Below are 24984 nucleotides of genomic sequence, written 5' to 3'. Positions count from 1 at the left end.
ATGAATTAATAGCGACGAAGAAGGAATGTCGGATGGTACATGAGGGGCTGACAAAGAGGTTGGACGAGGTAACGGAAGCGATGGAGACGAAGGACCGGGAGGTGAGGACGCACATAGAAACGGTCAAGGTGGCCTTAGAGGACGAAATTGAGGGGGCGCACTGGGAAATGAAAGAGGTGAAGCAAAAGTTAGAGGATGTGGAAGAGGGGGTGAGTGAAATTAAGAAGAGACGGAGGGAAACTAAGAGGGAGATAAAGGAGGAAGTGATGGAATATGTGCAGGGTCGGTGCTCAAATCGTGATGGTGTGCTTGCTAACCAAATAAAGAGTTTGCAGGTGGCGGAGGAGGAACGGAGACAAGGTGTCAAGGTGAGTGGCGATATACTCGGAAATGTATATGGTGTGAGGGGAGATTCAGTCGGCTTGGGTGTTGATTTTGACCCGGGTGTTCGTGAGAGGCCGCGGGTGAGGTGTGCGACAGGTACGGAGTGTGAAGGTGGAGGTGTGCGAGGATGTCCAACTATGGGGTGTGTGAGGAAAAAGTGCGCGCCGAGGAGTGAGTGTGCTCTCGAGAGTGAGTTGGTCATAGCGCAAGTGCGGGGGGGCACATGGAAGCGCGTGATGGGGAGTGTTACAGGGGATGTAACGAAGGAGTGCACACCTGTGGTGAGTGTTACGGAGGGTGTAACGGGAGAGTGTGCGCAAGAGGATGCGTGAAAAAGGTGTGTAACAGAGGAGTGCATGATTACAGAGTGCGCTGTCAAGAGTAAGGGTGAATGCACGACCGAGTGTGGTGGTGAAAGTAGTGAGAGTGACACGGAGCACGAGTTGGTTGTGGCAGGTGAGAGAGGATGCACACCTGGAATGGAAGGATGTACACCTGGAATGACCTGGAATGGTCGAGCGCGTGTGGGGATGCACGCTTGAGCTGGTAGTGGAGCACGTGATTGGGTGTGCGAAGGAGAGCACACCCATGGTTGTCACAGAGGATGTGACCGAGGAGGGGGTGCGAAGAGGTGTGTTGGTGAGGTGTGCGAATGACGAGTGTGTGCTAAGGTGTGCGGTGGTCAGGTGTGTGACGAAGTCTATGAGTGTACAGGGGGGGTGTGTAAGAGAAGGTGCAATAACGGAGAGCATGGAGACAGCTGGATGTGTGAGCAAGGAACGGAACGCGGGGTGTGGACATGCAAGTGGAGCATCGACGTTAACCGGGTTTGCGGTTAGATCGACTTGTAGCCGGAGCGAGCCCTCGGTTCGTGCCGGGCTTCGTGTGCCGCGGGAACCAGCAGGGATCGTAACCGCGGCGGTTTCGAAAGAACCGCCGTACGGGATCCACGCCGGGCCGCGCGCTGAACGGCCGCGTCCGTGCTCCGCTAGGCGGAACGGGCGGCCCGGTAAGAAGGGTCGGGACGGCGAACCCTTTTGGTTGCGGCGTTCTGGCAGGGTGAGATCGGGTCATCAGGCGGGAGACCGAAAGGCTCCGCGCTGAGGTGGACCTTGGGATCTCGGCCTGAGCGAACCCCCTTCCCTGCACTGAATGCCGGACGGATCCAACCGCCGGCAACAAACCACCCGCATTCATTGCTCGGCTTCGCGAAGCCGAGCTTTGGAGATGAATTGGCGCACCGAGAGGCTCCAGTGAGTGGACTGTGATGATGATAGTGTTTTGGACCCGAAATTGAGATAGAAAAATTTGATGATTGGCAATGATTGGTAGAAGGATTGGCAGTGATTGGAAAATTTTTGATTGGTTGCAATTGGCTGAGCCAAATTGATAGTGGGAGATACCCGATGTGAGGGGATGGCAACTCTGCCATCCCTCCCACCGGGGGCAAAGGAGCAATAGTTTTATGGGGTTTATGGCAGTGTAAGCTCGCCGAGGGAGGGTGTGGATAATGTGTAGGGACCTAGAAATGACCATAGGTAACGGTAAGGTAAGTAGCAACATTGGACAGGTAGTCGGGGACATAGAGAGGGTAGTTGGATAATAATGACGAGGGAGCGCAATAATGAAAGGGGCGACGGGGAAGCGCGAGTTTCAGAGGGGAGTAGTCAGATCAGATGATGCCGTGTGTTTGAGAATTGAAAGTGTATGGAGCAGTGAGTGAGGAACAATTGTGATTGCACAGGTGTGCAACTAAACAGGTGTATGGAGCAGTGCATGAGTGAGTAATAGTGAGTGAGTGTTGTGTTGACCAAATGGTCCTGGGAAGGAGGGTGCAGCGAGCACCAGGAGTGATGGCACAGGTGTGCAAATCCAGGTGTATGGAGAATGGTTGTGTGGAATACATGGAGTATGGAATATATATGGAGTATGGAATGGATGGTGTGGAGTGAGTATGGTGAAAACAGTGGAGTGGAGTGGATGGTGCGAAGGGAGTGTATGGGGAGGATGGACCCCATCACGAATACCCGGGGAGGGTAGTTTAAGAGTTAGGTAGAGGGAGTAGGTAAATTGTGGTTGGATATTGGCATCTGTGGTGCGTGTGGAAGAATGGTGTTTGGATGGGTGCATTAGTGACGTGGAAATGGCTGGGCGTGTGGCCTGTTAGTGTGTGTAGTTGGTTGGGCACTCCACCACTGTGAGGATGTCGGCCAGGTGAGGCCACAGGTGGGCTCTGGGAGCCGTTAGAGTTGTGGATGGGGCCCGAGGATCCGGAGGACGGACCCGGGTAGGCCAGTGCCAGAGGGCACCGAGTGGGGAGAGCGCCAGAGGGCCTTCCTCAGTTAGATAGGTTAGGTGAGGAGCAGGTAAGCTCGGAGGCAACTGCAGTGGTGGAGGTGTGCAGGTGGTAGACCTGCTGGGAGAGCCACACGACCCAGACCTGAAATTGTGCAAAGGCACAGGGAGTTGAATCGGGGGAGTGAGACCCCAAATTGATAAGCACCACAGTTTGGTCAAAGGGAATTTGGTTCTTAAAACCGCAAAGAGTAAGATTGCCAATGGTTTGGCAGGGAAAGACCTCGGGTAGTGTAAAGTGTATTAAAGTCATTTAGAGGATAGTTCGGATTGAAGTCTCCTCGCACCATCTACATCCACTCACCTGGGGTGACGTAACTCAACACCCATGCCATGTTTATGATTTTTGTGCAAATGTTTGGAATGTGAGACGCATCATGACGTGGGTGTGTCATTGTGTTGTGTTCCATCTCTCCCTCCTTATGAGGATTGATGATGAATTGGTGATGGCAAATTTTGGTTAGAGGGATTGTGGTGACGAATTTGGTATAGGGGAGATATAGGGAAGACGAGACAGTAGCGACGAATTTGTAAAAGTGTAGATTGGTTTTGTGTACATGTGGGGTAAGGGCAAGGGTCGAGTAGGTAACAGGGGGGGTGACGTACGGTAGGGACGAGCTTTCTCACTTCGCTCTCTGTACGCACCTCATCTTGCATTGCCTTGTTTGATGTGTACCCTTGTGACCTTACCCCTCGCTCACCTGTCTTTTGTTCCCCTGTCTCCCACCCGAGGACTATGCTCTCTGGGCACCGAGGGGAGCGTGCGGGAGTCCGCCATTGTGTACCCGAAACTCCCGCAACCAGCTGTCTGCATCGATGCACCACTTATGGACCACATGTCTGTGGCTGAGCACCACTCATGGACCCCACGGGTTGGGGCATGGCCCCTCTGCTGGAATCGGCCAGGTTGGCCGGAGGAAGATCTTGCTTGCAGACCTCGGTCACGTGGCACCTATGCCCCACAGGTGAACCACCCATAGTCGGCCCCCTGTGGGCCATAAATTTAAAAATGGACACGTTTTGTGCTTTTTTAAATTATGTCTAAATCGGCCGCCAGCAAGAAGACGAAGTTGACAACATGTGGAAGAATAATGGCCAGCAGAGGGAGCCGAAGAGGAAGACCAGCACCAGGGGTTTGTTTATCGTTTATTATTGACTGTGGTGAAAGTGCACTCCGGTGCGTTTTGGTGCTTTATGGTGCTGGTTATTGGTATGGTGCGTCGATGCAGGGCAGGCTGTCTCCCCCCCCAAAAGAACTATCACAGGTCCTGGGTTGCGTTTTGTAAATACAAGTAGCGTCAATTGTAAATAATGCTCCCCACCGTAAATGTGTAGTTTGAAGACAATTCCGCAATTCGGTTAGCTGTGGGCGTAAATCTGTTAGATAGGGTGCAATGCAGCAGGGGGACATACTTATTTGTGTTTTAAAACTGTCACACTCAGGGTCAGGTTAAATGTAGAGGGAACTACACCTACGTGTCACACTAAAGGTAAAAGTTTAATAGGCTCGGGACGTGCCTAAGAGGAGGAGGGTGCAGTGTTGTGGATTTGAGAATTGTGTTGTGTTTTTTATTATCGTTGTAAGTGTAATGAAGCTTGTGTAAATATCACCCTCCGTTTGTGTGTAAAGGTCAAAGGTCGTCCCTTAGTTAGTCCATATACAATCACGTAGCAAATCATAGATCTCCCGGTTCAGTAGTTATCTCCTTATTATGTGTATTAGTTTCAGGCTTTGTCTTCCATTAATTGACACTCCATTGCACCGAATTCAAATAAGGTAGATTCCTTTCCAATTCCCCTTTTGGTCAGCTATTTCCAACTGCGTTCGCCGCTGCTGCTTTGGGGGTGCGGTTTTTGCCGCAAGACTCCATTAGCCACGAGGTAAACTCGGAGAAGAAGGGCGTTGGCCGCCCATTGTCATCAGGGGTGAAGCAAAAGAGCTCGTGCCAGCCAACCGGCACTGGAGTGAGCGACCCGGGAGGCGTGCCCTGGGAGCCCGCGGGTTGATCTCGAGGCGCGATACAAAAGCGCGCGCGCAAGCCTTTTGAGGAGATGCGGCAGATGACTTCAGATGCGTCAGAGAGTCGGCAGTCCACCGGGAGAGAGTTGAGTGGAGTTGTTCAGTTCAGTGGAGGAGGAGCAGTGAGGTCGAGCGCAGGAGGCGGAGGACGCGTGAGACAGCTGCCGGTGTGAAACCGAATACGTGGAGCTGCCGGCTCCTCGCTGCCAGCCCGAAGCGGCGCTGTGTTTGCCGGGTTTTCGCCTCGACCCCAAAGCGTGGATCGGAGCGCGCGCTTGAAGCTGGACCTCGACGCCTACCATCTGCCGGGACCCTCCTCTGCCGTCCCAAACCATTCCTGCCAGTCCATCCTTCTGTGTACGTGAGTTTGTTCTGTGTGTCTTGTCCCTGGGAATAAGTAAGACTGCCATAGGTAAGCTAGCGTTGCACTGTGTCCTTCTGGTCCGTCCCTCTTTCTGTAATTATTTTCTTATTCTTTCCATTCTCCTTGGTTCTTTTGGTCTTGTAAATAATAATAATAAATTAGATTTGTTCTTCCTACATTGCCTTTCTTTCCTTTGCATCCGTTTCGTCTTTGTGATTTCCCAATTGAATACCTGTGGCACGATTTGGCCAACGTTCAGGATCGGGTTAGTCTCTGCTAATGGCTCGAACGTCTAGTCAGGTTCACTTTGTTAACAAATATAATTTCGTTCAAAATTTTTGGAGATTAGCAAAACTATACATTTTTGGAATATTCAGAGCATGGGGAATCCAAAAATTAATGTTTACATTTGCGTAGACACCTTTGCGAAAATGACACTCAGGACAGTGATGAAGATAGTCAGGTTCACTATGTTAACAAATATAATTTCGTTCAAAATTTTGGGAGATTAGCAAACCTGTACATTTTTGGAATCAGAGCATGGAGAATCCGAAAATCAATGTTGGCATTTGCACAAACACCTGCATGGCCGCCATTTTGGATTTTCAAAATGGCCACCATAAAATACATATTTTGCGCTATCTCGGCTTCTAGTCAACCTAGAGACTTAATTAAATATGCTAATCCTATGTTTTCTGGGTCAAGGAATCCAATAAAGGCCTCAAAATAGTGCTCAGGATTATAGAAAAGCAACAAACAAAGGTAATTGAAAACCATTGTCTTTATATTTGTGAAATAACTATTACATAATACATGATATTGCAAGTTCTTTGAAGTTATAGGTTGTTATAGGTAGTATCAGATTGAACTATAAGTCCTATACACAGGATCTACGAGGTCTATACCGTTCAGGAATATGCTTTTACAGATCTTCATCACTGTCCTGAGTGTCATTTTCGCAAAGGTGTCTACGCAAATGTAAACATTAATTTTTGGATTCCTCATGCTCTGAATATTCCAAAAATGTATAGTTTTGCTAATCTCCAAAAATTTTGAACAAAAAAACATTGTGAACCTGACTAGTCGGGTTGCTAACACCGCTCGGCAATTATAACATCTAAAACCGGGGTTCGAGCGGGAGTCCCTCCCTTGCTCGCGGTCAGGAGTGGCACTCAGGTCCTTGGGACTTTTTGTAGACCAAATACCCTGGCTGCTCCCGACCGGGAGGAGCGTTGGGACCCCCAGGACTCACGTCGGTCGTCACGGACAAAGGGATTGACCCCCCCTTCTTAAGGGGAGAAGGCCGACGGAGAGATCCGTAACAATATAATAGGACCGTGGGTAGTGAAAGAGCGGAAGAACAGGCTTTTAGGACCCGTGGGCTGATGCCGTCAGGTCCAGAGTCGAGGGTTGACAGAAACTTTTCCACCTTGTCAGGAGGAAAGGACACGGAGTCCAGGAGCAGCTGGGTATGACTGGGTACGGTGGGTACAGAGAGGGATGGGTTTGGGACACAAGATTTAGAGGCAAACACAGAGTTGAGGCATTCAGCTTTTTCACGTGTGAAGTCAGCTGTGTAGCCGTTTGAGGTAAGGGGATGGAGGGGATGGAGGGCGAACAAACATCAGAAACAGATTTGACCAGACGCCACCAGGATTTGGAAGAGGGAGACAGATAAGAGAGTTCGGTCTTGAGTACGGATAGATATTGTTTCCTGGCTCTCCTGAGGGTGGACACACACTTGTTTCGGGCTTTGTGAAAGGAAATGAGATTTCCTTCCGTTGGATTTGCTTTCCAGGAGACGAAGGCAAGTTGTTTCTGGGCAACAGCCTCACCACAAGATTCCGTGTACCATGGACGGGAGGAAGGGTATGACAACTGAAGACGAGACTGGATAAATCTGTGCATGAGAGAGAGCAATTTACTTTGGAAGAATTCTCAGGATGAGTTGATGTCAGAGGTGGTAGAGATGGGAGACCAGTCCAAATGATTGATGGCTGCTTGAAGACCGTGCCAGTTGGCCTGAGTGAAATGCCAGACTCGTCGACGCTGAGCAGTCTCCCTGAGAATGGTCAGAGAGATGTCCACTTTAACAAGCACATGATCAGATGAGCCGATTGGAGCAGAAGAAGAGCAGCAGACATTTTCAGGGAAGTTAGTCATAACCAAGTCCAGAAGAGAAGATGCTCCGTTGACTGAGATCCGGGTCGGGAAATTGACATATTGTGTCAGTCCCAGTGAGTCGCAGAAGTCCTTTGCTGAGGAGCCATGGCTGGTGAGAGAGGGACCCACACCCAGCCAACTGGCATGGTGACAATTGAAATCACCACATATGAGGAAGAGAGAGTTGGGATGAGTAGATAGAAGTAGGTCCATATTATCAGACAGCGAGATGTAGATGGAGTCATCACTGTTTGGTGGACGGTACAACACACATATGGACAAGAGGTGGGAGCGAAGGGGAAGCCGTAGCCAGAGGTATTCCTGGGGGTGAGGTGGAGAGAGTGCAGTGCAGGGCAAGTGAGGAAGAGAGTTTTTGATAAAGATAGCAACCCCACCTCCAGGACGAGGCTCAGGTCTATCATACCGGAGGAGGGAGTAGCCCGGGAGAGATACTAAGTAATCGGAGACATCATGAAGGAGGAAAGTTTCTGTTAAGCAGATCACGTCTGGTTTGTCAGAAGCAACCTGTATGGAGAGATCAGTTAAGTTTGAACGAAGGCCCCGGATGTTTGAGGTCCATACCGTTAATGAAGAGGAAGGGGGAGCATCGGATACAGAAAAGGGGGGAGGAGGGGTAGGGTAAGATGTGGAAGAGGTGGAAGAGGTAGGGAGAGCTGTTGAAGGTGTGTCAGAGATTTCAGAAAAGCTCGGAGAAAGGGAAGGATGGGGCGGACAAAAGGTTTGATGGTGATTGGGTGAGGCACAATGAGGTGTTATTTGAGGAGGGGGAAGAGCGAGGCAGAAGGTTGGGGGAGATGGAGGTGAGAGTTGGAAGGGGGAAGAAGCGGGGAGGATGCTTTGAGGAGGGGGAGTGAGAGGGGGGAAATTGAGAAGAAATGAGGGTGGGGGGATTTGAAGGGGAGGGGCGAGGGGGGAGTTTAGGAGGGAAGGGACAAGGGGAGGGATTTGAAAGGGATGGGATATGGGGGAGATTTGGAGGGGAGGGGCAAGGGGGAAGATTTGAAAGGGATGGGTGATGGGGAAGATTTGGAGGGGAGGGGTGATGGGGAAGATTTGGAGGGGAGGGTTGAGGGGGGGGTCTTGGAGGCGAGGGATGTGGGGGGAGTTTAGGAGGGAAGGGGCAAGGGGGGAGATTTGAAAGGGATGGGTGATGGGGAAGATTTGGAGGGGAGGGGTGATGGGGAAGATTTGGAGGGGAGGGGTGAGATTTGATTTTAGAAAGTGTACGATTAATGGGAAACGAACATTTATTGCAAAATGAGTTTCTTGTGACCTTAGAGTCAAAAATACGTTTTAGGATGCTGGAGGGAGGGTGGAGTGCAGGAGAGTTTAGGGAATGTAGAAAAGAATCATTGTAAGAGATGGAATTGGTTTTTTTTTTGGGATGAATAGATTGTAATATAGATTTAATAATTGTAATATAGTAATAAATAGATTTAAATAACAAGGTGTTCGTAACTCCTCCCGTGATCTTGACGAATTGCAGGGCCGTATTCGACATGAAGTGGATGCTTTGCGCAATGACCCGGCTATGGTGAGACGAGCATGCTCCACCGCTGTGAGCTTTTTGTTGAAAGGGGAGGTGGACATGTTGAAGGTGTGGGTGCATAAAGGCCAATCATTCCTGAGAAAAGTTCACATCTGACGTTCATTTTGCACCAATTATCCTGACTTGCATCGATTAGCCAAACTTGTAAAAATGCGATTTGAACTTGTCATTTTCAATGAACATGTACTCGGTGATGTGTGACAGCAATGATGCATGGAAGGTATCAATGGAAAGCTGAGGATCTCCTCTTAATTAATAAACCACATGTAAATTGTCAAAATAAATAACCTTTGCATTTTAACCCCTTGAATTCGGATTACCTTTTTTTGATACACACTGTATAATCGCTTTCAGCCCCATAATCAATGGTAAAGAATCACTTATAAAATTCTCTGATCCAGATGCGCATCCAGATCTTCACCGAAATCTAATCATTTTGTCCTTGTGACATAGCCAACTTCTCCACAAAATTTCGCCCAAATACATCGACAACGTTTTGAGATATCCTATTCACAGACAAATAAACAAACAGACAAACAGAGCTGAAAACATAACCTCAATCCACCTTTGGTGGCAGAGATAATAATCTGAGCTGCATAAGTATTATTATACATGCACGTAAGCAGTAGGCATATTTTTGCTTCATGTACTCATTTTGTCAGGTGTTTTGATTTCCTGGTCCGGGCATCACTTCCACGCAGGACACTCAAATGGCACATTCATCCCAGTAAGCTGGGACTCATTTCGCCGACCTCAGAAGGATGATAGGCTGCATTAACCACACATGGTGTTAATTCCACAAACAACCGGGATTTTAAATCAGGATCCTGGAATCCCAAGCTAACAGCTTAACTGTTAAGCCGTTATAATATGTCTGCAATATAATTATAAAAAAACATGAGGGTCTGTCCATTCTGAAACGAATCCCTCAGTTTTGGGGCTAGCTCCACCAAACCTTCTGTGGAACGTGTTGGAGTCCCAGCAGATGTTATAAGGTAGGTAGGAGCATTCATAAGTTCCTCAATAAAATTATGATTTTGAAATTGACGATATGGAGATGCTCCCGAATCCGGAAGTGAACAGATGACGACAATGGGCTGGTTTGATAATATCTAGATGCAATCGTGGTTCAACACAGTATTTTGTTATCGTATTAATTAATGTATGATTGGAATGATGCTGTTTAGAATGAAAAGAGATCTTGAGTTTAAATAATAATGAGGAAATGACATGAGGGTTTCCACTTGCTAACCGTTACATTTGCAGATTCGCCATTTACTGGGTGTAGAACCATTCAGACAGGGTATGTTTTTTATGCAAGTCCTTCACGAACCTGCTGCCAATGCCTGACGTTCGATTGAAGGAGGCACAGGAATGTGGAATTTATTGGTTCCATGGTTTAGCATTTACCGTTTCCACATTGTGCGTTTGCTTTTGGCTTCCCACCTGTGCATGGCAAGGGTACCTCGTATGTAATATATATATATATATATATATATATATATATATATATATATATATATATATATATATATATATATATATATATATCTATCTATCTATAATTCCAGTAATCTCTGTGTGTCTGTGTGTCTGTGTGTGTGTCTGTGTGTTTGTCTGTGACCGCTGTTTCGCGGCAACTACCGGTCCGATATACTTGCAACTTGCCAGGTATATTGCTGGGGACCCGAGGATGTGCCTTTTCAACGTTTCATATTAATCGGACAAGTAGTTAGCGAGCTATGTCCAAAAAACGATTCAAACAATTCAACCAATCAGAGAGCAGCGAGCTATCACGTGTGCCGAACGTGGCGAACAGACTCTGCCTCGGACGGCACATTTGAGAGCGTATTCATTTATTTCACGTTGGCAAACTATGTTGGCGCTATGTTGGCGTTAAACTATGTTTTAAAACTAATTAAAACTAATTTGCGATTCATCGTAACTGCGATATGCGACCTTCGGACAGTGAAGACTGCACTTCCGGCAGCCAATCACAGAACACGTTGTTGCGTAGGCCTGGCCGATGTGAGAGCAAGCCGAGCCGAGCGCGTGCGCCATTACGGTTCGTAATTCGATTTCTTCCGGAGAAAATAATAATTTCTCGATTTCTTATGCGCATTATTTCTCCCAATTCAGTCAGAGCGAAGGGCGGAAGCGAAGAGCGTTGTTTTTTTTGTTTACGGGCGTACGGGCGTACGGGCGGGGTAGAGCGTACGGGTAGCGTTTTTTTTTTTTTTTTGGCAAGGAACGGGCACCCACGTACGGGTATATAGTACGGGCATGCCCTAGTATATATAACTGTGAGAAATAGTAGAAACTCCACAGTACGAGCAGGGCGTCTCATTTGCATTGAATATATATATATACATACATATATATATTGTTACAGTACGCGGTTAAGGATGTTATATTTGCCGAGCGGAGGCTCCGCGACCGAACAGTTGTTCCCCGACTAAACCCGATTCACCCAAACGTTGGCCGTATTGCGCCACCGCTATTCAATCGGGAAAAGACTAAGACGACGAATGCAAAGAGGAAGAAGAAGACGTACAGAAGAGTAACGGGGTTTATTATTATTTACACACATAAGCAAAAAGAGCAGTCACGGGTATTTACAGCGGACATGAAAACGCAGGTGACACAGTGAAAATTACTAGCTTATACAGACTTAGTTACTACCCAGGACAGCACGAACAAAACAAACTCACGTACGCAAATGGGGAACTTGCAGGCAGGAATGGCTGGAAAGGATGAGCAGGTGGGATCACAGGGCGCAGCGAGCAGGTCCACTCCGGGCGGGAAGCGAGGAGCCGGCAGCTCCCTGTATTCGGCTTTACAGCGCACACCGTCAGGGCTTCACGTGGCTGGTTGAAACGGGGCTGCACTCCTCTGCCGTATCTCTCGTGTAGCTTGTTTCGTAAAAGCTCCTCGGCTTTCTCTTGGACCCCTTCTTTTTCGTGTACCTCTCCACGCAGCTCAGCTTGTATTCCCTTCCTCTCACTTCTCTCCAGCGCGGGACTGACACGCCCTCTTACGCACCTGGACTCATCTGCCGTATCCCTCGTGTAGCTTGTCCCAGCGATCGTCGCACCCTTCTCTCCAAAACCTTCAGCGCGGGTCTGACACGCCCCCCTCGGTTTCGGTACCGCCCTCTCCCCCGTGCTCTGTTTCGTGACCTTGTATGGTAATCCCACGGGCTTGTCTCCTTATTTGGGCATGGCGCCGACGGCACGCCCCTCGTGGCGAGCCACGGGCTTGTTTCCTTATTTGGGCATGGGGCTGAACAGCCCCGCCCTTCATGGCGCGCCCTGGGCTTGCCTCTCCCTGGCGACCCCGCCCCTCCTGTTCAAACAGAGCACGGAGCACATATTCACTATCGCAGCGAAATGAGAGGGCGTGCAACCCACGCTTGTGAACTGCTTTACCCGCAGATGGAGAGTTTGGCTGGGAAATGGAAGTATTGAAGGGGAGCTATTCTTAATTGATTCGGTGCAATGGAGTATTATTCTAATGGAAGACAAGGCCTTACTCTAAAACACATAATAAGATATAAGCTACTGAACAAGGGTTTTATCGGGTCCTGCAATGTGGTGTTTCATGGAATAACTACCGAGACGCCCTTTTTACCTTTACACAACTCTGGAGGCAGGAGGTGCAGAATAGACAATAATAAAGCACACAATAAAAAAAATACCATCCTCATATCCGCAACAATATATATATATGTGTGTGTGTATATATATATATATATATATATATGTATAGATATATATATATATATATATATATATATATATATATATATATATATATATATATATAGTTACGGATCTCTACGTCGGCCTTTCCCCCTTAAGAAGGGGGGATTAACCCCCTTGTCCGCGACTGACCGACGTGAGTCCTGGGGGTCCCGGACAAGGGGATTAATCCCCCCTTCTTAAGGGGGAAAGGCCGACGTAGAGATCCGTAACAATTGGTGTCAGGAGTGGGATTCAGGTCCTTGGGACTTTTTGTAGACCAAATACCCTGGCTGCTCCCGACCGGAAGGAGCGTTGGGACCCCCAGGACTCACGTCGGTCAGTCGCGGACAAGGGGATTAATCCCCCCTTCTTAAGGGGGAAAGGCCGACGTAGAGATCCGTAACAATATATATATAACAATATATAATTAACCAGTATAAAATACTCCAAAGACTGCAAAACCCTTAAAGACCCAAAAAACAACAAAAACCCAAAAGGCCCTGAAGGTGCAAAATTCCCCAAAGACCCAAAATACCCTAAAGACCCTGATGACCCCAAAGACCCTTAAATACCCAGAAGACCCAAAAGACCCCAAAGATGGAAAAGACCCCAAAAAACCCCAGAGACCCAAAATATCCCAAAAACCCCAAAAAAATAATTTGAAAAGACCCAGAAGACCCTTAATGCCCCCACAGAACCAAACAACCCAAAACACCAAAAAGACCCTTAAAGACCCTGAGGACCCAGTGGAACCCAAAGACCCAAATTACCTAGATGACTGAAAAGACCATGATTGATTGGAACCATGATTGATCCAGGTGTGTTAGACAAAAGTGTTGGAGGCTGGGACAAAATTGATAGACGAGCAGGACACAGCCTTCAACTGGCTGCGGGGGCGATGGCGCCAATATTGGGACACAGGGTTGTCGGGATGTGGTTAGGTAGTCTGGGGGTCAACATGGTGGTATGGGTGTCCGAGGTGTGTGGACCGATTCTTCTGGGATGAGTGTCCTGGTGAAGCATGGCTGCCTGCTAGACCCTGGGCGTCGTCAAGTGTGGGTGGGCACTGGGGGCTGCATGTGGTCGGACTGGGGGATGATGTGGAGGTGCATGGGGACGTGGCTGTTGGGATGCCACGCACTGTGACTGTGCCTCCCAGGTCCGAGGCCTTGGGAATGGCAGAGTTGGCAGTAGGTGCTCACCACATTGGCCAGCTGGGGCTAGTGGAGCTGTGTTCCTCACAGGCGGCTGAAGGATGGATGGTGGGTCGCACCCTTATGGACACTCATTGGCCATGTTGGCATTTCGGCTGCTCAGCTTATCCCGATGGCCCTTGCACGGTAGAGGGGCGGCGCTGTCACAGCCAAATGTAGTGGTGCAGTAAAAGTCACCAGAGGAGGCGGATCCACATAATTTCCAGCACAGTGAAAAAAACAAGGAAATTTTGTAAAAATTGATAGGCCCCGTGGGACAAATTTGGGATTCAGTAGGGTGGATGGAGTAGGGCACTCTTGGACCCGACCAACCTGCAACTACCTGCACATCAAGGTAAAGGTAAGGTGCCTTGATGTTTATCGTCCCAGGCCTCAGTACTTGCTTATTTAAATTGGAACATGAGAATTTGGAATGGGGGGGGGGGGGGGGTGGGTGAGAGTGATGGCATGGCCGGTGAGGGGATTGGAATGTGTGCCACAAAGTGTCTTGTGGGTGGCGTTTGTGTATGTGTAGAGGTTTTGTGTTTTGTGTGGTCGGGAGAATGGAAATGGAGGTGGAAGTGATTATTATTGAAATGTGTTTGGAAATGTGAATGGGGATTTCACATGTAAGCAGGCCATGGCAGCACCTTTGTATGACATCTTTTTATGGAAATATGTGGTTGAGAATTGGATGGCAGCGGGGGAGGAAATGTTATTGTGGATTTTGTGGTTGGGGAAGGTGTGTGTGTTCGCGGGTATGGAACAAGCTCTGGAGGAGTGGTGACTGCGGCCCCCTCTGCAATATTTGCCCCTGGCAGCCAGTGGTGTCTGGAAATTTGGAGCCTGTCGGCGGTGGTGTCTGGTTGGGCGCCCTGCGGTATGGAGACCCTTGGCGACCCGTGAGGCTATGTGAAAGCCTGAGGCGATGGAGCCTGGAGTGCTCTCCTCGGTGGGACAGTTCCGCGTGCAAGGACGTGGAGGCCTGGTGACGATCTTTGACGATTTGTGATGAGTTTCAAGAGCAACTCGGAGCTCAGTGTCCAAAATAAATAACACATTTATTTTCGTTCTTTTATATTTCCCTTTGTCTGTAATCGAGTCTGTATGGGGAGGTCCCGTTGAGGAATCATAGTTTTTTTACCCTACATTATTTTGTTACCGGCATTTCGTTAATAAAGCCGGTATTTTTGCACAGTAAATTCTGTGTCAGCTTGGAATTAATCATCACAGGTTCAAAGAAGTCGGGTGGAAGCCGTCCAGGTAAGTTCGTCATCCTGCTTTCCCTCACGTGCAAAGAATACTATCATTTTTGGATTGAACGTCTTGGAGTAAAGCTTGTTTGGTCATCCATGTTGCACCGGGGTTTACTACAGGGTAGTCACACGACAATATGTACTTTTCTGGAGCATTACTTTGTTCCTCCTAAGAACACAAGGGTAGTACAGCATGCACACAAAGTTTTGTGAATGTCCCTTCTCTTCTATTATTTGGCATTTTCTGCAAGCTATGGAAGGTCCATTCTTTTCTATACTTTGCCATATGGCACATACCATTGAAAGAGGCCTTTTCTATGCACCTGGCATTTTTCCCAATAATATCGTGCTATATATAGTTTTTGTTCCCACTTGCAGTGGCCATAGAAAGTGGACATCACAATGACGGATGAAAAAATACATGGAGACATCACACACATCAATTAAATTGCACTAATAAAAAAACGTGTTTTCCATGGTCTTCATGCGGTTCCAGCTCCTAACCTTTGGGGGGTTTTTTTTGGGGGGGGGGGGCGAGGGGGGGTTCGCACCGATGAGCCAAGCAAAAACTATGGCAGTTATGTGGAATTTCCTGTGTGTGTGTGTGTCTCTGTCTCGTGAGCATCCGTTTTTTCAGTGTGGAAACATGGTGGCTGTGTTTGAGAGAGAGAGAGGGGGGGGGGGGGGGAGGGGGAGAGAGAGATGGAGCTCGGCATGACAGGCTCTGTATATAGACGAAGATGAGGGGTATTTGCTCTCAGAACGTTCATCTCGCTGTGTTTATATCAGGTGCTGTGATGCTCCGATTATTTAACGTTCGCTAAATAATAACCTTACCTTCTTTCATATTTTGGGCAATATTAGCCATAGCCTCATAAATCATTTCTCCTTTGTTAATAAAAAAAAATTAAAACCTTCCGATTCGTGAAGGAAAAAAATCTAACTCTGCCAAAAGTTTGGTCGCCGCGTCCTTTTGTTTTACAGCCTTTGAAACCTAACGCTGAAAAATATTTCTTTCTGCGTACCTCCCGAAAGTGGAGTCAATGTGAAAGACATTGTACTTGCAGCTGGCTGTATCGTTGGGAACGACAAGGTAATCGCTGCATCGAGAATGAATAAGCAAATTGACATTTTTGTTTTGGACAAAACCGATGTTCCTCGAATTGTAGAACAGGGATTAACCGTTCAGCCTGATTTATTTATTATGGCGTCACCACTTGACAGCCCCGCGATCAAAGTAATCATTTCAAATTCTCCTCCCTTTGTCCCTGATGAGTTCTTAATTAAAGAACTTTCTCGTTATGGTTCGTCAGTTTCACGCATTTCAAAGATCCCGTTTGACGCAATAATGAGTTAAAGCAAGTCGTGTCCTTTCGACATCAAGCCTTCATGCTCCTGGAAAACTCCCGAAAGGATTTGAACCTTATGATTAAACTCAAACACAAAGAATTTGAAAATACGATTTTCGTCTCTCCCAAATGTTTTTTTAAATGCTTTGGTTGTGGATTCCTTGGGCATGTTAAGCATGACTGTCCCCAGAAGAAAGAGAATGTTCCGGAATAAGAACATCCTCCACCCCTTGCAAATGATAACACCACCCCTGCTCTCCCCTCTTCACCGACCACTCCCCTTCTCCACCTCACAAACCATCCCTCTCCCCCCACTGTCCACAACCTTCCCCCCATACCCTCCCCCACCTCTTTGGAAATGAATTATGTTCCTTCCACTACTGAAACTGATTATAACCCTCCCGTCTTGACAATAAAAACAAGCGTTACGCCTAGGTCCCCTGTCGGTGAAGTGATGCGAGTTGACAAAGTGGAAGACGCAAGGCGGCCATCTTGGATTTTACCGTGGCGACCCAATTTTCAAAAGCCTTCTCCCTTATGCGTCGATACACCCACACACCAGATTCGAAGTTGGTAGTTCGTTTATTTTAAGATATTTCGCTCACAAGGTTCAGACATATATATGGTGGTGGCCATCTTGGATTTTGACGTGGCGACCCAATTTTCAATAGCGTTCTTCCTTATGCCGAGATGCACCGACACACCAGATCAGAAGTTGGTACTTCGCCTATTTTTCAAGATATTCCGCTCACAAGTTTCAGACAGACATGGAGGCGGCCATCTTGGATTTTGACGTGGCCACCCAATTTTCAACAGCCTTCTCCCTTATGCATCGATACACCCACACACCAGATCAGAAGTTGGTACTTCGCTTATTTTTCAAGATATTCCGCTCACAAGGTTTAGACATACATGGCGGCGGCCATCTTGGATTTTGACGTGGGTTGCACCCACACACCAAATTTGAATGCGGTCCTTCGCTTACGCACGCACGCCCGCACAGACGGAGGGGAAAACCATAGTCCCCCATTCGCTCCGCGGTGCGACGGGGGACAATTACCACCACCCATATATATGGGCCCCCCCACCCCTAGTAGAAAACCACAGCTCAACCTCATTAGAATCTGATATCATTCCTACTACGATGACAGAGCCTAACCTTCCCACTATAGCTGAAACAGCGAATGAAAACCCGTCCCTCATGATCACTGCCCGACCAGCACCCCTCTCAAAAATCCCTAAAAATAACCAACTCAGAAACTCTTCGCTGGAAACTTTCAAACTGTCCCTTCAAATCCTCATTTCAATCCCTATCCACCAAGCCCTAAAAAAATCCTTCCCCACTCAAAACCGATTTTCAGTCTTGGAGGACCTTGGATGACCCCCCTGTCTCAAATCGCTGACCACAGAATTAACAGTATGGCCGTACCACAGCAGTCAACCATTGCCTCCCCCTCCGCCTCCTGAAGCTATTCCTCCAACCACATCCCTTCCCTCCATGGGCAAAACCCTGCCTGGCAAAATGGAGGGGTGTGAGGAGGCTGATGATGAGTTAAATGATGACACAACGTTGGAGTTGTCCGACATAGATGACTATTAGTGAGTGCGGGAGCATACAACAACAACGGCATTTTAAGGCCATTTTCCCTGCTAGAGCGGGGGTTAGCCTTGCGGGCCCCATGACAATCCTCTCCATCTTGCCCTATTTTCTACATCTCCCCTTGTTAACCCCCTTGCCCGCATTTCTTCTTCCACCATCTTCATCCAAGTCTTTCTCGGTCTTCCCCATCCTGGACTTCCTTCTACATTCATTTCCATCCCTCTTCTCTACGTCACTTTCATCCTTCCTCAACACATGACCAAACCATCTCAACCTGTTCTCTTCACAGCATCAATCACAGGCTCTATTACTATCATCTTTTGCAATTCATCTTTTTTTTTTTTGTATACATAATCGAGGCTCGTGAAAGAGCCAACATTTATCACACAAACAAATCAAACAGACAAACAAACAAAGTGTATAAAAAGGGGAGCGGTAGACAAGATGGGGAAGCACATAAACACAACATTTGTGAGGGACATCGGGAATGTGTGGGAGGGAGAGGACTTGGGGGGGGGGGGGAGGCGGCGTGGGAAGGGGGGGGAGAAGAAAAACACAAGGACACCAAGGACTTCCAGGAAAGAAGTTGGTATTTCAAAAAAGAGAATTTGGGGTGAAATTAGCGGGGGTAGAACAGATCAAGGTTTTGGATGGGGGAAGATAAGAGATGGTGGTGAACAGCTGTTTTAAAGACCTGGAGGGAGGAGTGCGATTGAAGGGAGTGGGGGAGTTTGTTCCAGAGGCGGGAGAAAAGAGGAATGAAAGAGTGAAGGTGAGCAGAGTGTCTTGATTTTGGCAGTTTAACCATAAGAGGGTTGCAGGCAGATCTTGTGCGACCTTTAGGAATATTTGGGGGACAGAGCCCAGAGAGAGCTGGAGGAGCAAGGCCGGAGAGGAGTCGGTGGAAGACAGAAAGACCACCTACCTGTCTGCGGTGAGTGAGTGAAAGGCCCTCGGAGTTAGCTTCATCACGGGAGATTCCAATGATTCTGAACGCTTTGGTTTCAACAGCGTGTAGCCGAGCTAGGTGTGAGGCAGGAGCACCAGCCCAGAGGGGAGAGCAGTATTCCATTGAGCTGCGGATGAAAGCCTTGTATGTGGTGAGGAGCTCAGGTGTGCCGAGGAAGGACTTCGCACGACGGAGGATGCCCAGTTGGCGAATGGCTTTGGAGGCCAGCTTGGAAATGTGGTTTTCCCAAAAATTTGGGGGTCTACTGGTGGGAATAAATTTTAGGGAATAAATTGATTTTCTTGACATTGGTACATCAAGGGTGATGAAGGTTGTGGTCAAGTTTCATCGAAACAGTGTGTGTAGTAGTTTCAGAGGAAATAGCAAATTCCTTTTGGGGCGGGAGAGGGGAGGGGAGGGGAGGGTGTGGGGAGGGGTCAAACGTGGATCCAATTTGACCACCAGTAGACCCCCTTAGACACCATTTTTTTTCATGCCATGAACAAACTTTAGTCACAACATAACAAATATAATTTGTGCCAAGTTTGGTCACAATCCCATCAGCGGTTTGGGAGAAGAAGTTGCAAGTGTTGACAGACTGACGGACGGACGGAAGGACGCGCCGTCGCATAAGCTCCCCGGAACTTCGTTGCAGGCGAGCTAATAATAATAGTATCATTCGGCAAGAATAATAATGAACGTATTATCCACACCCTGGCACAAGTGTATCTGGACTTGGTGAAAGGTAATTTAATGCTCCAGCAATACGGGAGGCCGATGTGTTACAAGGCGGCGAAGACCAATGAAAATTTGGTCCAACTGACCAAGTAGTAAGAGGTATATAAAATGAGCGTTAAGTAAGGAAGCAGCTCACAAATTCTTATTTTAGTCATTGGTATGTTGTGTTCAGGGCTCACTGAAATACCCTGTCTTCTATTGTGTTTGTGTTGCATGTGATCAATGCACGGTTACAAGCTTCTTTCACACATGCACGCACAAACACACCAACACACACACACACACTGCCTCATCTATTTATTACGCACACAATTACACCTCATCTGCTCCAGCGCATGCTCCCATACCTGAACTGACCAATATACAAACTGGCAACTTGAAAAATCTGACAACCCTCCCAACCTCCGCTCAAACCAATCCCCACAACTAGTGCGTACGTTATAAATAGACGACTAAGCGGATTACATGCGACAGTTACAAGGATGTGAAACGCCGACCTCACAAACTGAGAACAGATGCTCCAGGTCGACCGATTTCGCCACCAAGGTTGGAAAACTAAAAGCAAAAGGTCGCCTCCTCTTGGCGAAAGATACCACGAGACGTTTAACGTCCACCAAGTGATTGATGTCTGATGCAAATGCAAGTGGACGAGACACTCATCTCAACGTCCTCTTTGACGGGCGGAATACTCATCGATGGGTCTACCTACTTCAGCACAAGGATGACAACCTGTAGATGCATGGGGGCGGAAAACAAACCGAGACTAGATAGGCCAAAGGACTATACACTACCCTGACAACAAACCTAGACTAGATAGGCCAAAGGACTGTACACTACCCTGACAACAAACCTAGCCTAGATAGGCCAAAGGACTGTACACTACCCTGACAACAAACCTAGACTACATAGGCCAAAGGACTGTACACTACCCTGACAACAAACCTAGACTAGATAGGCCAAAGGACTATACACTACCCTGACAACAAACCCAGACTAGATAGGCCAAATGACTGTACACTACCCTGACAACAAACCTAGACTAGATAGGCCAAAGGACTGTACACTACCCTGACAACAAACCTAGACTAGATAGGCCAAAGGACTGTACACTACACGGACAACAAACCTAGACTAGATAGGCCAAAGGACTGTACAATACCCTGACAACAAACCTAGACTAGATAGGCCAAAGGACTGTACACTACCCTAACAACAAACCTAGACTAGACAGGCAAAAGGACTGTACACTACCCTGACAACAAACCTAGACTAGATAGGCCAAAGGACTGTACAATACCCTGACAACAAACCTAGACTAGATAGGCCAAAGGACTGTACAATACCCTAACAACAAACCTAGACTAGACAGGCAAAAGGACTGTACACTACCCTGACAACAAACCTAGACTAGATAGGCCAAAGGACTGTACAATACCCTGACAACAAACCTAGACTAGATAGGCCAAAGGACTGTACACTACCCTAACAACAAACCTAGACTAGACAGGCAAAAGGACTGTACACTACCCTGACAACAAACCTAGACTAGATAGGCCAAAGGACTGTACAATACCCTGACAACAAACCTAGACTAGATAGGCCAAAGGACTGTACACTACCCTGACAACAAACCTAGACTAGACAGGCAAAAGGACTGTACACTACCCTGACAACAAACCTAGACTAGATAGGCCAAAGGACTGTACACTACCCTGACAACAAACCTAGACTAGATAGGCCAAAGGACTGTACAATACCCTGACAACAAACCTAGACTAGACAGGCAAAAGGACTGTACACTACCCTGACAACAAACCTAGACTAGATAGGCCAAAGGACTGTACACTACCCTGACAACAAACCTAGACTAGATAGGCCAAAGGACTGTACACTACCCTGACAACAAACCTAGACTAGATAGGCCAAAGGCCAGTACACTACCCTGACAGACGTTTCCCGAAAGGTGAAACAAAACCACGTTTGTCCGTGAACGAAACGGAAAGATAAAATCGAGAACATTTTAAAATAATCTTACATTAAAGGCGGATGTTCGTACAGAAAACTGAACTCGCACGTCGGTAAACTGAAGCAATGTGGAAAACGCGCACATCGATATAATCCAAACATAACCAGCAACAGTCCACGTACAAAGCAAACAAACAATTTGCAAAACAAAAACGATCAGTTTCGGTGTTTCCTCTAAATCCCCACTTCTTTGAAAGGACCCAAACACACCTCTCGTCTCTCGATCACCAGATCACGAACAGCTGGCGCATGCGCATAACTGCGATGTGAATTGTGCGGGACAACGTGTTTCTTGTGCGGAATGACGTCGCATAGTGCGGAATGACGTTGATTTGTGCGGGTCGACGTAAACTTTGTCCTCCCAATCACCGATTTCCTTCCTCCACAACAATATGTCAACATGAAACAGTAACGGTTTGAAACACTCGAAATACCCAAAGTAAAGACGCCATATTGCTCTTAAGTATTGATTGTGTTAAAGCGCGATGCTGCGCACGCTAATGCTTACGCAAAGAGCAAGCGGACAACGCGGTTCATAAAAGAGTCTTTATTCAAAGTACTCAAACTGCAGCACTAAGCTGCTCAGGGCTGCGCACTCCGCGTATATCGTGAGGCCACGCCTCTCTCCCTGGCGTGGCCCATCCCCACTTGGTGTGCGGGGTGATGTCACCGCGTCAGTGCTTTCGTGTCCGCCACACGCGCCCCCCCCAGAATCCCCGCGCACCTGAAGGGTCAGTTTGCGGGGCAAACGGATGACCCGGCCGAAGCGCCCCCTGGCGGCGTCTGGGATGCAGGGATGCCATCTGGGATGCCTCCGGCAGCAGGACCGGGGGGCGGCGTGGCGGCGGGGCTGGGCGGTGCCGGGGGTCCGCCCACAGGGGGGCGGCCCCGACGCGGGGGTCGGGCCACTGGCGGTGGATGGTCCACGTCGAGGTGGGCCGACTTGAGGCGGTCTACAGAAACGCGGTCAGGAGTACCGCCGATGTCCAGGGTGAAGTGCTTCGCCCCGGTCTCCAGCACGCGGAAAGGCCCGTCGTACGGGGGCCGCAGTGGTGTCCGGTGGGCATCGTGGCGGACAAAGACGTACTGCGCCGTGCGAAGCTCCGGGGCGACGTGCGTCGGTGGGTGCCCGTGGCATGCCGTTGGCACCGGGGCGAACCTCTGGGCGGTCTCTTGCAGAGCGGAGCGCTGCTGTGCCGCGGACCATGGTGCCGTGGAGTCGGGGAGGAACTCGCCCGGCACCCGCAGCGGTTGCCCGAAGACCAACTCCGCCGCGGATGCGCGCAGGTCCTCCTTGGGCGCCGTCCGGAGGCCCAGCAGGACCCAGGGGAGCCTGTCGACCCAGCCGCCGTCGCGGAGGGTGGCCCGGAGCGCGGCCTTCAATGAGCGGTGAAATCGCTCACACAGGCCGTTAGCCTGGGGGTGGTATGCCGTGGTTCGGTGCAGCCGGACCCCGAGCCCCTGCGCGACCGCCCCCCAGAGCTCCGAGGTGAACTGGGGGCCGCGGTCGGACGAGATGTCTGAGGGGGCGCCGAACCGGGCGACCCAGGTGGCGATGAAAGCCTGCGCGACATCCGCCGCCGTCGTCGACGCCAAGGGCACGGCCTCCGGCCACCGGGTGGTGCGGTCCAACATGGTGAGGACATGGGTGAAACCCCGCGAGGGGGGCAGAGGTCCCACCAGGTCCACGTGGACGTGGTCAAACCGGCGTTCCGGCACCGTGAACGGGGCCAACGGGGCCTGGGTGTGCCGGTGCACCTTGGCGCGCTGGCACGCGAGGCACGTCCTGGCCCAGCCGCGGACGGCCTTCCGGAGGCCATGCCAGACGAACTTGTCGGCGATCAACCTTTGGGAGGCCCTCACGCCCGGGTGGGACAGGCCGTGGATGGCGTCAAACACCTGGCGCTGCCAGCCCGCGGGCACGATGGGGCGAGGACGCCCGAGGGAGACGTCGCACAAGAGGGCCGCGCCTGCGCCGTCGAATGGCACCTAGGTGACGCGGAGGCCCGTGACGGCGGTCCGCAAGGCCTGGACGTCGGGGTCAGCGGCCTGGTCCGCTGCCATCCGGGCATAGTCAATGCCGAGGTGGATTGCATGGGCGACGGCCCGGGCAAGGCAATCCGCCACCGGGTTGTCCTTCCCCGCGACATGCCGGATGTCTGTCGTGTACTCGGACACGGCCGAGAGGTGACGCTGCTGCCGGGCAGACCACGGCTCGGTGACCTTGCCCATCGCGAAGATCAGCGGCTTGTGGTCGACGAAGGCCGTGAACGCACGGCCGTCGAGCAGATGGCGGAAGTGCCTGACCGCCAAGTGAAGCCCGAGCAACTCGCGGTCGAAGGTACTGTAACGGCGTTCGGGCGGGCGAAGCTGCCGGCTAAAGAACGCCAGCGGTTGCCAAGCTCCACGCACCCATTGCTCGTGCACCGCGCCCACCGCGTAGTCCGAGGCGTCGGTGGTGAGGGCGATCGGTGCATCGGGCGCCGGGTGCGCGAGCATGGTGGCGTTAGCCAAGGCGAGCTTCGCGCCCGTGAACGCCGTGTCCATCTGCTCGGTCCAGGTAACGTCGCCTTTGCCCGGCTTACCTCGGAGAGCTTCGTGCAGGGGGCGCAGGAGCTGGGCGATACGGGGCAGGAACCGATGGTAAAAGTTCACCATGCCCAGGAACTCCTGCAGCCCTCTGATCGTGCGGGGGCGCGGAAACCCCTTCACCGCCTTCCCCTTGGCCGGCAGGGGGACGGCTCCGTGCCTGGTGACACGGTGCCCCAGAAAATCGATTATGGCGGCGCCGAACCGGCACTTTGCGGGGTTCACAATCAGGCCATGCTGGCCCAGGCGTTCGAAGAGCGTGCGGAGGTGGCGTAGGTGCTCTTCGCGGGACGCGCTGGCGACGAGGATATCGTCCAGGTAGACGTAGACAAAATCCAAGTCGCGCAGGACGCTGTCCATCAGTCGCTGGAACGCCTGAGCCGCATTCTTCAGACCGAAGGGCATCCGCAGGAACTCGAAGAGTCCGAATGGCGTGATGACCGCCGTCTTCGGGACGTCCTCCGGCCTGACGGGGACCTGATGGTAGCCGCGTATGAGGTCCACCTTCGAGAAGAAGGACATGCCCGCCAAACGGGCAGAAAAGTCCTGAATGTGGGGGACGGGGTAGCGGTCGGGGGTGGTGGCGTCATTGAGACGGCGATAGTCCCCGCACGGTCGCCATCCCCCGCCGGGCTTCGGCACGATGTGCAGCGGCGACGCCCAAGCGCTGTCTGAGCGCCGAACGA

The 24984-nt window shown here is 50.0% G+C and overlaps 1 protein-coding gene across 1 annotated transcript in view; it reads right to left on the bottom strand.

Annotated features, from left to right (window-relative positions):
- The window catches only part of LOC137435187 (uncharacterized), a 29354-nt gene extending 7390 nt beyond the window's left edge, over positions 1 to 21964 (bottom strand). The window contains exon 1 of the mRNA XM_078785115.1: positions 21920 to 21964. The gene's annotated coding sequence lies outside the window, so the exon portion shown is untranslated. The remainder of the gene's footprint in view (positions 1 to 21919) is intronic.
- Between the last annotated feature and the right edge of the window lie 3020 nt (positions 21965 to 24984).

The sequence above is a fragment of the Myxine glutinosa genome, chromosome 9, assembly GCF_964187855.1.
Source record: "Myxine glutinosa chromosome 9, kmMyxGlut1.1, whole genome shotgun sequence".
Classification (NCBI taxonomy): domain Eukaryota; kingdom Metazoa; phylum Chordata; class Myxini; order Myxiniformes; family Myxinidae; genus Myxine; species Myxine glutinosa.
The sequence above is the reverse complement of the archived record's forward strand: the minus strand, read 5'-3'. Positions and strand labels throughout refer to the sequence as shown.